This window comes from Labeo rohita, unplaced genomic scaffold (genome assembly GCF_022985175.1).
Source record: "Labeo rohita strain BAU-BD-2019 unplaced genomic scaffold, IGBB_LRoh.1.0 scaffold_45, whole genome shotgun sequence".
NCBI classification, from domain to species: Eukaryota; Metazoa; Chordata; class Actinopteri; order Cypriniformes; family Cyprinidae; genus Labeo; species Labeo rohita.
In genome coordinates, this window is record NW_026129368.1 from 2,257,206 (window position 1) to 2,271,665 (window position 14,460).

Here is a 14,460-nt window from a genome sequence, read left to right on the forward strand (position 1 = left end):
TAATGCACTGCCCCACGTTGCAAGGATCTGTACACAATTCCTGGAAGCTGAAAACTTCGGACATGTCCGGACATGTCACCCAATCCAACCAATATCCAGCAACTTCGCACAGCCATTGAAAAGGAGTGGACCAACATTCCACAGGCCACAATCAACAACCTGATCAACTCTATGCGAAGGAGATGTGCTGCACTGCGTGAGGCAAATGGTGGTCACACCAGATACTGACTGGTTTTCGGACCCCCACCAATACATTTTAGAGTGGCCTTTTATTGTGGCCAGCCTAAGGCACACCTGTGCAATAATCATGCTGTCTAATCAGCATCTTGATATGCCACACCTGTGAGGTGGATGGATTATCTCGGCAAAGGAGAAGTGCTCACTAACAGATTGAAATGGATTTGTGAACAATATTTGAGAGAAATAGGCCTTATGTGTACATAGAAAAAAAGTCTTAGATCTTTGAGTTCAGCTCATGAAAAATGGGGGCAAAACAAATGCGTTTATAATTTTGGGTTTTGTTAGGGTATAGAAAGAAAAGAGGAAAAATTATTGCGTGTGAAATGACGCACCTGTAGATATCTTAAAAAGTGGGCTTTAGAGTCTAATTGGGCAAAACACAAGAAGCAGCCTTCAGCAAAAAAATCTTTAAATGTTAAAATACCCTTTTCTTGCCATAGCAAGAATGCCTGGTCAGTCACAGGCTGAGAAAAATCAATGATTTCTGGCAACTTTGGCACAAATTGAACCTCTCTGCCATCTGAAAGTTTGCAAATTTGGGCCCAAATCTGAATGGAGTTCCATACCATTGGGTGCAATGAATGGTAGTCTAGACCCATAAGGGTGAAAATAGAAGAGCTGAAAGCGATGAAGGTAGGCAGGCTGATGATTCGACGTGGACCCAATCCGGTATGTATTTTATGTAATGTGGGCATTGCCAATAAGTCAGAGCTCTTAAGTTATAAGCCCAATAATAAAACTGGAAATTTGGGAGGGCCATCCCCCCTTGTTTTTTTTTGTTTTGTTTTAAAGATTTATTTTTGGCCTTTTTGTCTTTATTACGATAGGACAGATCATAGCTGACAGGAAGCGAAGTGGGAGAGAGAGAGATGGGGTGTAGCGTCTGGACCAATCAGACATACATTAATTGTTACATTTAACAAATAGTCTTTAAACACAACAGGCCAGCTACATGCTGGAGCTCTGGAGACAAACCCCCCCCCAAAGCAACTAACACCCCAAAAGGGCTCAGTTGCCAGGACAACAATCTGATACCACAGGTTTTATTGCTTCAAGGAATGCACATCTGCCCATGCTACATTTGCCATAGGAAAGACACAATGCCTATAGAGATAGACTCCTTCCTATTCATTCACAGACAAACCTTTCTTTGACCTTCCTATCACACATAGCCCAGGTTATTGTGTACAGTATCACTGCAATGTATTTTAATTTTGTCTGTTGTATTTGTATTTGTCTTTCTACTGTTTTATGCATGTATTATGATAGATGACTAGTAGTATAACCCACCTATGTCATGCTTGGTCTCTTTGAGTTTGTATTTTAATGATCTAAAAGATGGTGTAAATTAGATGTTGATACCTTTGCAACATGTTAGTGTTTTAAGAAACCTTAGTAGTTTTTGCATCAACACCCAATCGAATTACATATGCAAATTACCATGCTCACAGACAAAGAGTCGTAAACTTTCTCTCCAAAGGTGAAAGTTACCATTGGTTCATGGACCTCCTGGAGGCACAGCCTCCAGAGAGTTTAAAGGCATCGACCCCTCTCTCTTTTTTTCTCTTCTTCACTTTCTCACTCGTCTGCAACATCTTCCGATTGCTGCCCGTGTGGAGGAACCCACGGGGAGCCGGAGCCAGCACAGGGCGTGCCCGGCGGGCCCGACAGGCCCAACATACAGAGCTGTGGCTCTCGACCACAAAGAGCCAGACAGTTCGACCTAACCCTGGAATTCATCTTCATGACTCGCCTCAGTCAGTCAGTGGTTCTTGGAGAACCTAAGAAGATGAGCTACAACTCTTCAGGACTTCCCTAAGCGTGCGCCAGGCCTTGCGGCCTTGTCTTTCCATTCCTCAAAGATCACAGGACTTCAGCTGGGTCCCTCTCAGCTCTTGGTTCTTCTTCACTTTTCACATGGGAAGAAACTCCCAGTCACCAACGAGTCAGGACATCTTTGGAATTCATCACTCTTCAGACCCGGAAGAACGTGATTGCAATTCCAAAACCACCACTGCTTCAAACCACCAAGACTTTCAGAGACTGCATTTGGACACTTGTTCGACGACCAAGGCAATGCAAGTATCGTACACTTAACTAAACATACAGAGGTTTAGTATAAGCTGTAGACAGCACTGATGGTTTCACAGCAGGTGGTTAACTGACTTTTTTTCATAGTTTCATTTCCTTCTCTCTCTCTCTAACTGCTTCTCACTGACCATTCCCCCATGTATGAGTGATTTCATGTTTGTTTGTTTAGATTAGTTATGTGTTAGTCCTTCGTTAATAAACTGTTGTGCACATATTACATGAGTTTTGATTCTGATTCTGCCTTGCAAATTAATGTCCCTTTACGATTCCGATTCGAGCTACATGCTCTAATGCAATGGTACTTTAAGAAAGTTATTTTCTGTGGCCAAGAAAATATAATTTCTTAGAGTTGATATAAAGATTATACTGAATGTTCGCTGAGCGAACAGATTAGTTGATGGAAAATCGATTCTGCTACAGTTACTACTGGCAGCTGATATAAGTAATTGTAATTAATCATAATTAATTGTAATTATTTATATACATTTCCCTTTGAGCAAAATTCGCTACAGGGGGCAGGATCGGGAAAGGTCCTCGAGGCGGGATTCAAACTCGGGACGCCCGTAGCGCAATGACGCTGTATGTCGGTGCGCTCCCCACAAGGCTATTGGTGCCGACCCCCCCTTGTTTTTTAGGAATTTGCAAAAAATTTTGATGTATTCTGGGAGGTTTCTTATTCCAAAGATAATCTTATTTAAATGAGCAATAAAAAATTCTTCATGAAAATAGACATTGTTTGGAACAAATATAAAAATTTAGGGAGCGTACTCATTTTAATTAAATTGATCCTACCAATCAGAGAGTTGGGGAGCTTAGACCAGAGAACATCCTTGTTTTTTCCAAGAGGGGAGTAAAGTTAGGGGAGTAATGAGTAATGATAACAAAGATATTTCTCAAAACAGCCACACCTAAATATGTCAATTTATTAGGAGCTACTGCAAATCGGTAGGGATCAGTCCTATTTTTGCAGTGAGATTTATTGGAAATAATTCACTCTTAGAGAGGTTGGTTTTGTATCCTGAAACACAACTGAAACACTTAAGTGCAGTCATAAGCAGGTCATCTGCATACAGTGATAGTTTGTGCTCTCTGTCCCCCCCCTAGATATACCCTGGATATCTGAGGTTGACCTCAACAAAATGTCTAGAGGTTCGATCACCACTGCAAATAATAAGGCGGACAGAGAGCAACCATGTCTAGTTCCTCTATACAGTGGTAAAATTCTGTGAACTAGTGTTGTTTATAATAACAGAAGAGAAGGAATAAGCATAGGAGTTTTACCCAAAACATTTGTCAAAACATTTGGACCCACACCAACATCTCTCTAGAGAGCTGAAAAGATAGCTCCACTCTAGAGATATAAACATTTCCAGTAAATGCTTGTTTGAATCAGGAAAGTAAATAATATCAAATACTCTGAGTATATTAAAAAAAAAGAAAAGTGTTTTTTAATGAAGCCAGTCTGATCTGGGGCTAAGATAGTGGAGAGAACATTCTCCAGTCTGTGGGCCAAAACCTTTGCCAATATTTTATAGTCCACAGGAATAATGGAATTTTAACTAACATTTCAGTCGTGCCAGGTTGGAGTGTGCCTAAGGCCACAGGCATCCTCCATAACTTTCTCAGAATGTCTAGAAGAGGAACCAGAAACCACCCATGTGTTTCTTCTTGTCAAAAAGAGGGTCAGCAGCACTGCAGGAAGCTCCAAGACTGTAAAGCAACAATGCTGCATTTGTTCTCTATATTGTAAGAAATAAAATGTGTAAAATAACAGAAAAAGAAATGGTAGCTTGCTACTTGGATGCTATCACAGTAATTTACAGACAGTTGGATTTGGACATTTATTTCATTTGGAAGCATTACATATTATGTCCAGTACATGGCAGCATATCCTCACTTAAGTTCATTGCAATCGTTGCATCAGCTGTAGCCACGATTGGCCTTTTTAACAATACGGAGACCACGGCCGGAAGTAGGGCATAGGTATTTCTGGTTGTGCCGCTTCTACATTCGCCATTCATTATCATAATGGACTGCGAACAGCTTGTTTTCTCCTACCTGTTAAATTATCTGCCAAAAGTCAGAATAGTAGATGTTGTCCGTTTTGTTGAGAATTTTCAGGGAGATGTGAAGAGATCCAAAGTGAACAAAGGCTACAAATTATTTTCTGAGCAATTTAGTTTTGATTATCAAGGTATGGACAATGAGCCAGTTCCCATGATACTAATTTTCAAATTCATTTACTTTTATGGGTGATTTTCAAAGCAATTTAATGACAACTAATTTCTTGTTAACTCTGTGTGCGTGCGTGTGTTTGGACACTTCAGTCTCAAATATTATTATAGGAGAAGTATAGGGGCAGATGTTAGGTCATTAAGAAAGCATGAAGAACCACATCAGCTTGAGATAAATACATACAGGATTTAGTTACTGTTGAATAATACCTTGTTCACTTGTGTTCACTTGATCTAAATAAGGGTTCTTCAAATCTTGCCCTTGAGGACCATTGCACTGCAGAGTTTAGCTCCAACCCTGATCAAACTCATCTACTTGTGGGATCTTGTGGGTCAGATTTGAGGATCCCTGATCTGAATGATGACAGGGTGCTACTACTACTGTGTGGGATAAACTCAAATAGTCTTTAATGATCCAACACTGGGGTAATAGAGGGAAGTCTCCTGCTACATACTGCACAACATGTTCAGAAAGACATATGAACTGATGTTTAACACCAGACAAGAAACACTGGGCAGAACACACTTTAAATAACATAATGAGGGATAAATGAGACACTTAAAATCAATGAACACAATCAAACATGAACTAGGTCACGGAGCACATGGGGAGAAAAACAAACACAAAGACTAAACTAAACACTTCCACTAAACTATATCACCATGAATGAAACCAAGAAATATAGGTATTCTTTAAAATTAACTGAATTTTTATTTTACATAAACATGTAATACTTCTTTTCTTAAAAAAAAAAAAAAAAAAAAAAAAACAAGTGAAAACAAAAATACCATATCAACTGTATCGTAAAAACATTAAAGTGAGTGATATTACAATTCATGATTGTTATAAATTCATATTTTACGGTCTGGGGTATCTAGAGCCACAGTATACACCCTACCTGAACAGCACACAATGGTTAAATAAAAATGTGAAATATTTAAGTGTTTCTATCCTTTTCTTCAGATCACACTTGGAGCCAACACCCCACCTCAGCTGACAGCATATATGTGCTCTTGTGCTGCTGGAAAAAGTTCCAACCATCTAGTTGCATTACTTTACCAGATAGCATATTTTAGTACACTTGAACCATATATGTTCCAGCTGCCCTCACATACACAAGCAAACAGCAGGCCTGGCATTGGCCCTGAACCCAGGTAAAATAAATGAATAAATACATGCATACATAAATAGAAAAAAACTCATTTGTCAGTTTTTATCAGTTTTGTTTTGCCAACAGTTAACAAATAAAATTTATGTAAAGTGCATAATCTAGTGCAAGATATACATGTTTTGTCAGGGCATCACTCCCAAACCAGTTGATAAGCTTGTGGTGCGCAAACTGAAAGCCTCTGGTAGAAGCTGCGTACAATCTACTCTGTACAAAGCATATCCAAATATTAATAAAACACATCTTCACATTAGGTAACAATTAAAACACTAAGGAATGAATGTTTTTAGGACCTTTACCTGACAATGATGTCATTGCAATCAGTGGTTGTGGATGAAGGGAAATGAGGGATGCTGGTTCAGCAAAGATAGTCGATGGAATGTCTGCTCTATTTGGTGTCTTCTAAATTTGGAGAGGTCCCAAAAGGATCACTGCTGTCATACCAGTGTCCAGCTGTGTTTTCAAAGGATGTACTAACAAGTCTAAATGCTCCACAATCCCCCCCGCCCTTACCTGTCCTTGCATGCACAAGTATGTAATATGTGTTAGACACTGGCTGAACTTTGCCTTAGTTGCCATCTCACAGTGGAATGTGATATATTGAGAATTTCAGCAATTTACCTTGAAGTAAATACAGACACCAGAAGCTCTAGGTGTGGCCTGGTTGTATTATAGAATGGGGGAACTTTACAACCATGAATAAATGGTACTCGATACCCACTTGCACTATCTGGAAAAACAGAACAACATACAGCATTTTCTAAACTCAAAACAGTCATTAATGAGAATTCAAAAAGGAACACACATGTAGCATACCTCAGCGACCATAAAGCATTTGACACCGGACACTAGACACAGGAAACACAGGGCTTAAGTAACAAGGTACTATATGATGGTAATAGGAAAACACAGGTGAACAGAATGACTATTTATGACTAGACAAGAACAGGAACATGACCAAACAAGGGCACACAGGAACTAGACTAATCAAGAAGGGACAGAAACAGTTGGCGCCAATAGCCTTGCAGTTAGTGCGCTGACATACAACGCAACAGCGATTACAGACAACATTACTACAATACATTGTAACACAGAGTTGAAATGTTCAACAGCCCAGAACAGGAAAACTGTGTGGTGCTAATAATGAACAGTAGACGAGAAGATGGCATATTTTCCCCGACTTTCATAAAACGTCTCACAGGACGACACACTTGTCCACGTATATGGGGATCGAGCGAGGAAAATGTTCACAAGCATGCATCTAACTCGCATCCAACTCATAATGTTCGGACTGAACATTTTGATTGGACGAACATTTCTTGGTCCTATGCCTTCCACAGAATATATAAATAAATAGAAATACATTTAGACCAATTAATTTAATGATTGCTATTGGGATGTGAAGAGACTTTCAACCAGCATAACAAAAAATGTTTCAGAAGACAATGACCTATTGCACCTTTAACCATCAGCTTATAACAAACACTGTTAATGAGCACTGTTACCTTCAGAAGTCAGAAAGAGTTTTATTGCCAAGTATGTTTGCACATAAAAGGAATTTGTTTTGGAGTCACAAGCTTACAGTACACAGAGACAACAACAACACAGATAAACCAAAATAAGATGTAAATAAAAAACATATGTATATATCAATAAACAAAAAACAGAAAAATAAATCGAAAAATAAAATATGTATTTATCAGAGGTCGTGTTAACCGAAAATTGTCCATTATTTACAGAATTTTTTTTTAAATGATGGAAAAATCTGAAGGCCATCCATCCTTTTGACAGATTATTACACTGAGGGTGATCTATTGTAAATTGTAACTGTAATTCCCACACTTGTCCAGTTGGTCGCCAAAACGGTATTTATTGCTTGAATTTCCTAATGAAATGGACAGAATTTGAAATCCTAGACTTTGTTGCATATCAAAAGTAGCAAAGCACAAAGCTTAGCCTATTGTGATTTATTGGATACAAGGCGCACTATGTACTGTTCATTCTGAAAACAGCATAGACCAAAGAGTTGATTGGGACTTAAGAATCAATATTGGTTCATAAAAATGAAAATCTATTAAAATCAAGAATTTTTTTTTTTTTCCATCTACTCTCTTCAAAATGCATAAGCCTGTATCTGTCAAGACTCGGGTTTGATCTTCCTCTTGTTTGTTTTTGGTTTGGGTTCTTCCACGTGCGTTCGCGCACAGCTGATGGTGTTTCTTAATTAGCGCAATCACTCGTTAACACGCACCTGTTCTCTTTCATTGCTACTCTGTTTCTTTCTTTGCTTTTTGCCAGTGTGTTCTGTTTCTTTGCTGCTGTCAAATGTATTTTTATTTTTCTTTTAGTTATGAAATTAAGTTAGTTTCGTTTTACTTAACGGACTTTCTTTTTGTCTATTTGTGTTGCAGTAATCTGTTTATCTTCAGAATCCGTTGATCCTGGATAGTTACAAGTTGCTTACCTAATGGACTGTTACTTACATTGAAGTTTGGATTTCCCCGGGGTTCTGTTTGCCTTTTTGAATTGCCTTGCTGCTATGATCTCCTGCCCGTTTTGATTATGAGCTTCGGATTATTTTGATTGATCTGTCTGTGCCTTGCCTGACCTTCTTGCCTGCCCGACTGTCTTTAGCCTTGTGGATAGGATTTGGTTACTGGTGGACTGCCCCGAACATCGACGCTCAAGTTTGATTTATTCTCCTGGTCCAGAACTGGTTTGGAGCCGAAATGCCCTATCTTCTTACCTGTCTGACCGTCAGCATTACATCACTGTCCGCCAGGCTATGTCTTCTGCTGCCCCTCTCTCACAGTGTTCCCCAGGGTTCTGTTCTTGGGCCTTTACTTTTCATCATCTACACGCTTCCATGTTTATGCTGATGACACCCAGCTCTATCAGTTTTCAGTGTATTAATGATATAAATGCTTGGATGACCAGTAACTCTCTCAAACTCAATACTGACAAAACTGATCTACTTCTAGTTGGTACACCAAAAAATGTTGCTAATATCTTTATTGACAGTGTTAACTTTGCTGTAATCTTGGTTCAACCTTCCACCACCGTTACAAATTTAGGTATAATCTTTTACTCCGCCTTTCTACCTCACATTTATTCACTCACTAAATCCGCTTTCTTCCACCTATATCACTTGTTTACGTCCCTTCTTAAACATCAGTGATGCTGAGACACTGGTTCATGCCTTCATTACTTCTCGACTCGACTACTGTAATTTTCTCTTCTACCAAACACAACAATAAATATGCTCCAGTATATTCAGGACTCTGCAGCTAGGGTTCTCACTTTTTCAAAGAAATCCTCTAACATTACTCCCATTTTACACAGACTTCATCGGTTACCTGTCTGCTGTTGTATTCAATATAAGATACTCCTCATCACCTACAAAGCACTTCATGGTTTTGCCCCTTGTATATTTCTGATCTCATTCATACTTACTCCCCTGTTTGCACACTACAACCTTCTGATCCTGTCTTCACCCACTCTTATAGCACAATCCAAGAAAGGAAGTTTGTTGTCCCACATCTCCTCTTTAGTGAACTTGATATTTGTATCCACTGAATTAATGTGCTCAGAGAATAACTGTGTGAACACTGAAGGATCCTTAGATCCTTCCACGCAAATTATTGTGTTGTGTTTAAATTTTATGTTTGTTTTTAATTTTATTTATAATCATTTATTTACATAATTATTCATAATCATTTTACAATCATTAATTATTCACATAATTCATATTTAATTATTTATTTGATTATTAAGTATTTATCATTTATTCGTTTATTCATATATATTATTCATTTATTATTCATTTACATGTTTATTATATTTTATATGTCTTACTATTTTTCTTGCTTATACATTTTCATTATTGTTCAGTTTCATGAGTGTGAGGTTTCATGAATTGTTTGGTCTAAGATAACGGGGATGTTTATGGAATTTCAAGGTTTATGGGATGTTGAGTCCGTTTGATATATCATTGTTCTTTGCTGTACTCCCCAGACGAAGTCTGAACATTGAGACATACGCAACTAAAACTGTTCAATAAATTCTGTTATACTCTTTTTACCATCATCACTTCGTCTCCTGCTTCTGCTCATCTCTGGCTTCCATCGGTCAACTTCATAACTGACAGAAACCTGCTCGTTAGTGGGGTTGGGGTAACTACAGCTTGCTGACTAGTTGTCCTGTTACCGAAAGACTGATATTTTCTGACGGGATCTGGTGTCCGGGGCTGGATCCTAATTGTCTGGCGTGGGGACCTGATCTAACAATTGGCGTAGTCGGCAGGATGGAATAACACGATGCTGTTATCTCCGAGAGCGGAGTCTAGATTATTTCTCGCACGACCAGATGGTGGAATGTACCAGACCACTGGGCTTCTGACTCCGGGGCCACGAGTGAGGACAGGGACAACTCTCACGGGTGTCTTTTCCTGACTTAACTACTGCAATGCAGAGTGAGTGTGTTCTGTTGACATTTCATGAAAAATTCAGTACGTACTGTGTTGGTAGCTTCTTGCTACTGGGTCAGATTATATTATTTCTTCAGTTATGGAGTGGTCAGATGTTAAGCTAGATGAGATAATTAATTTTGTAACAATTGGACAAGCATTTTAAGATCAGTAAACAGAAGCAGTAACACATGATTAATAGTTGCTAAACATACAATCACAGTGCTGAAAGGTGTTCTCATTTTAACCTAAGGACAACAGAAAAACTGAAGGGGTTAAACAGGGTTTTCAAAAAAATGTTGAAAATGCTTTAAAAGGTTCTTAAAGATATTTGTCAGATTAAACAGATGCTAAAGTCATTGCTGTGAAGGTAAAGAGAATTTGGGCAAAAAGGGACAATTTGAACAAAAGCTTGATGTTTATTTTTGCGTGTGGAAAGCACATCATTAACAGTAGGGTAAATAACTCTGAAATTCGGAAATTGACTGGGTTTAGATGTGATGCAGACACTAATCTCACTGTTGAATTATTATTATGATAGCTGCAAAGATGTAGCATGAGCAGAGAGTGCTAGCCTCAAAGCCGGTGTGAATCTTCATTTGCAGTCTAAAACCCTCCAAAGAAACCTGGAGTGATTATATACATATATATACATGCTATATTTATATCTGTTAATAATTTGGGGGAATTCTAATAATTTTAATCTTGCTCCCCTAGTTTTATAATCTTGAAAAACAACAGCTAAATGAGAAATTATTTTGTCTCAGACTCTGAGAAAGAGTGATTTCATCAGGTTATTTTTTTACAGATTTCAATGACATGTGAAACTGGTTATTTTTTGATATTTCTATGGACAACAATGTTTTTTAGTAACTGATGTTGCTAATGGGCTTGATCAATGCTACTAGCTATTTTTTTGGGTTTAACAGTGTAACCGCTATTTCACCAGTCTTTTGGCAGATTTGATTCAACACCTTACTGGTGTATTAGTCACATCTGTTTGAGATGTTAGGACACATCTGATTTCTGGAACTATTCAAATGCTGAGATTCTTTTGAGGATGTAACTACAGATGTAGTTGGATTGCAGCTCATCTGCAAACTGCAGTGTTAAATTTGTCAGTGCAGTTTCTTAAATTTGTTAAGTTCAGGGCTCAATGACTGAACTCCTAAAGCTGAAATAGTTTTTTCCAGGAATTGACACAAGCAGCAGTCGCACTAGATATATCAGATACAGTGGTAGAGATTTTGCATTGGTTACATGACATCTGTACTAACCTAAGAATGGGAAAAACAGAATAACTAAGAGAGGGGTATTAATCTCCACAACTCATACCATGACTCAAGGCCTTTGCCTTGTTTATACAGTTCAGACAGTCTTTTTTGCTTTGCAAAGCAAGTCTTTGTAATGTTTGATGTTAACTATTTGCTGTCTACACTCTGTAAATGCACTGCGTTGCATTATTGACTAATGAGCAGCAGGACGTGTGACAAGTGGTCCACAATGCTAAAATTGCCAAACATCATTTTTGGGAAATCTAGTTCGTTTCATCTGAACTAATTCCAGATGGTCAAGACGGTGCAGAGCTCTTTAAGAATATTTTTAATGGTAGAAAACATTTAGACAATTTGGAACTCCAAATTCAAATTTGATTTTCTGTGCTGTTCATCTTTTGTGAACAATGGGGAATGCAAGGCAGGTTGAGCAGTAACTACAGACTAAAAGTCTCTGTGTTAATTTGGTTGTTCAAAATGTGAGTTGGCAAATGGCAAACAGCTGAAATGCTGAAATCTGCATGGACTTCCGTTATGCCTTTGGGTGTTGTGCATGACTTTTGAGCAGGTTGGCAGCAGAGTGGTTTCTCACTAAGAGGTGAGACGGATGACCCTCGCTGACCAGGCAGCTGCGGTTGCCGCCGCATGAACGGCAGAAATCTTCACTGCTCAGGCATGTCATCTATGTACTGAAACACCTCACTCACAGCTCACAGTTTCTAAATTATCAGATGGATAATAGGCTCCGAACCTTGCTTCCTTTTCTGGTCACACCAGATACACAGTGTGTGTCCGTCACTTAGGCGTTTTTAATTTGTTCATGTTTAAACAATATGGGCGAGGGGATTGTTAGGAAACATGCGGAAGATGTTAACGGATGCGTGACATCAAAAACACAATTTGGCAACCCTATTCTATTTAGCTGGGAAAACCTGCACCCTCAGGGCTGTTTTGTGAATTTGTGATTTAATGACTCTTTATAAAATGCCAGGGTTACTTGGATGTTTTGGTTATAGTTGGCAAAATTTTTACTATCAATAGGTACTGCTGTCTTTATGGCTAAATATTGGTTTGAAACATCATTCCCTGATGGGAGTATCAGACACTATTGATTCTGGCCAGGGGAAACACTTAAATGGTCAGGTATGTCACGAAGTCTGTGGACTTCATTGGATTTTCATACTACCAACAATGACATCCGTCATTTGAAAGAGTTAATCACACTCTGAGATCAAATGTAGTACAACAGAGCTAACATGGTTAGACATGCTTCTATTATTTCTGTGCATAATATAAATTTATCGGCTCAGTTTGGCTGAAGGTCAAATGTTGCTATGAGAGATCTTGCTATGGCAGGTGTGCACTTAATTCAGATTTTCTTCTGATAGATCAGTTGGTTTTAACTGAGGCAATCAGGCAAAGGTTTGAATTCAGGCTTTATGATGTGTGGAAACCTCCTCCAGAGGGGGGCGGACATAGAGTTCTGTAAAAATTAGTTTATCATTAGCAACCCCTTCAGATCTAAATTATGTCGAATTATTAGCCAAAATTAAATGGATAGATAATAGACATTGTAAATTAGCTCATACTCCCAAATGTGTTGGCCATGAAGCTCTCTTGTTTTCCGTTTTTGTGTTTATATTTTCACAGATTTATATCAGCGGCCTTCAAGAACTTAACTGAAAGATTCAGGCCTTATCATTCTGAGAACTCTCCTTGGTGACAACCACCAGCACACAGAATAGCTGGAACCTCACTACATTTCCAGTCTTGGGATTCTGCCGGAAGGACAGTCTGGCAAGAGTTCGTGAATTCCGGTTGGGTGTCTTCATTCCGTGAGCAGAGACATTCTGAACTTCAAGAGTCACAACTGGAACAGTTGCAATTGTTGTCACATGACAGAGCTATACTAGCTGTAGGTTTTACATCTGTTCGGGATGATTCATGGATACACCACCCTGAAAATCGACCAAGCTGGACTCTAACTGTATGCACTCAATATCTATTTTGGCCTTCAACATATATACAGGGGTATTGAAATTTAAACCACATAACTGTCATACAAAGTTTTCTCCAGAATCTAAGTTAAAACCAGGCCAGTGGTTCATTTTTAATTATTACACTGAAGGGTATGAACCAAACTAACATGAACATGATATTTTTCCTTGCTACGTTGGTTTCCATTCTGATCCATAATTCAGATCCATTATTCCATCCATGGTTTGAGTCTCACAGTAAACTTAATTCGGCTTTAACCTTAGCTCAAACATATGCTAAGGTGCTCAATATTTCTAAATGTTGGATATGTCAATCTTATCCCGAAACATCTACATCATGGCCTCTGGATGCACATCCATTACCATTATCTGATCTGATCTCCATAAGTGAACAAAGTAATATGGGTAAAATTAGCAAAATACTAACTAATTTAATAGTTGACACCCGAACACGCTGAATGGTGCACTCCAATTGATGGTTCTGGTATCAAAATTGCAACCCTTCCAGATAATTTTTTTTAGAGTTTACTATGCCCTTTTGAAGAGACAGCAAAGAGACACTAAAAGTGACAAATGGCCAAAAATATTAAGGTTAGAAAAAGCTGAGGCACATGCAATAAAGGGCGGTAAAGAGTATGTTTTCACTATGATCTTTGGAGATTCTAATTGTACGAAATCACAAGGTGAAGCTGGTGCCAAGTGCACGATCATGAAACCACTAATAATGTCAAACCCTTACAGACGTGTTTTTAAAGTTGTTGATTATCCATGGGAAAGTGGATGGCTGTTCACAAACAGTGTGTATCACTATAGAAATTGTTCTCATCCCATTTTTAATTCATGGTATTTGCCAACATAGAGCAGTACTAGTACTGAGTCTAGCCAACAATTTGCTCTTAGTACAATATTTGAAGGGAATTCTTCCTGGTGCATAGAAGGGAACGGTTCAACCAATTCCATGCTAAAGGTACCTCTCCAATTTTCCAAATG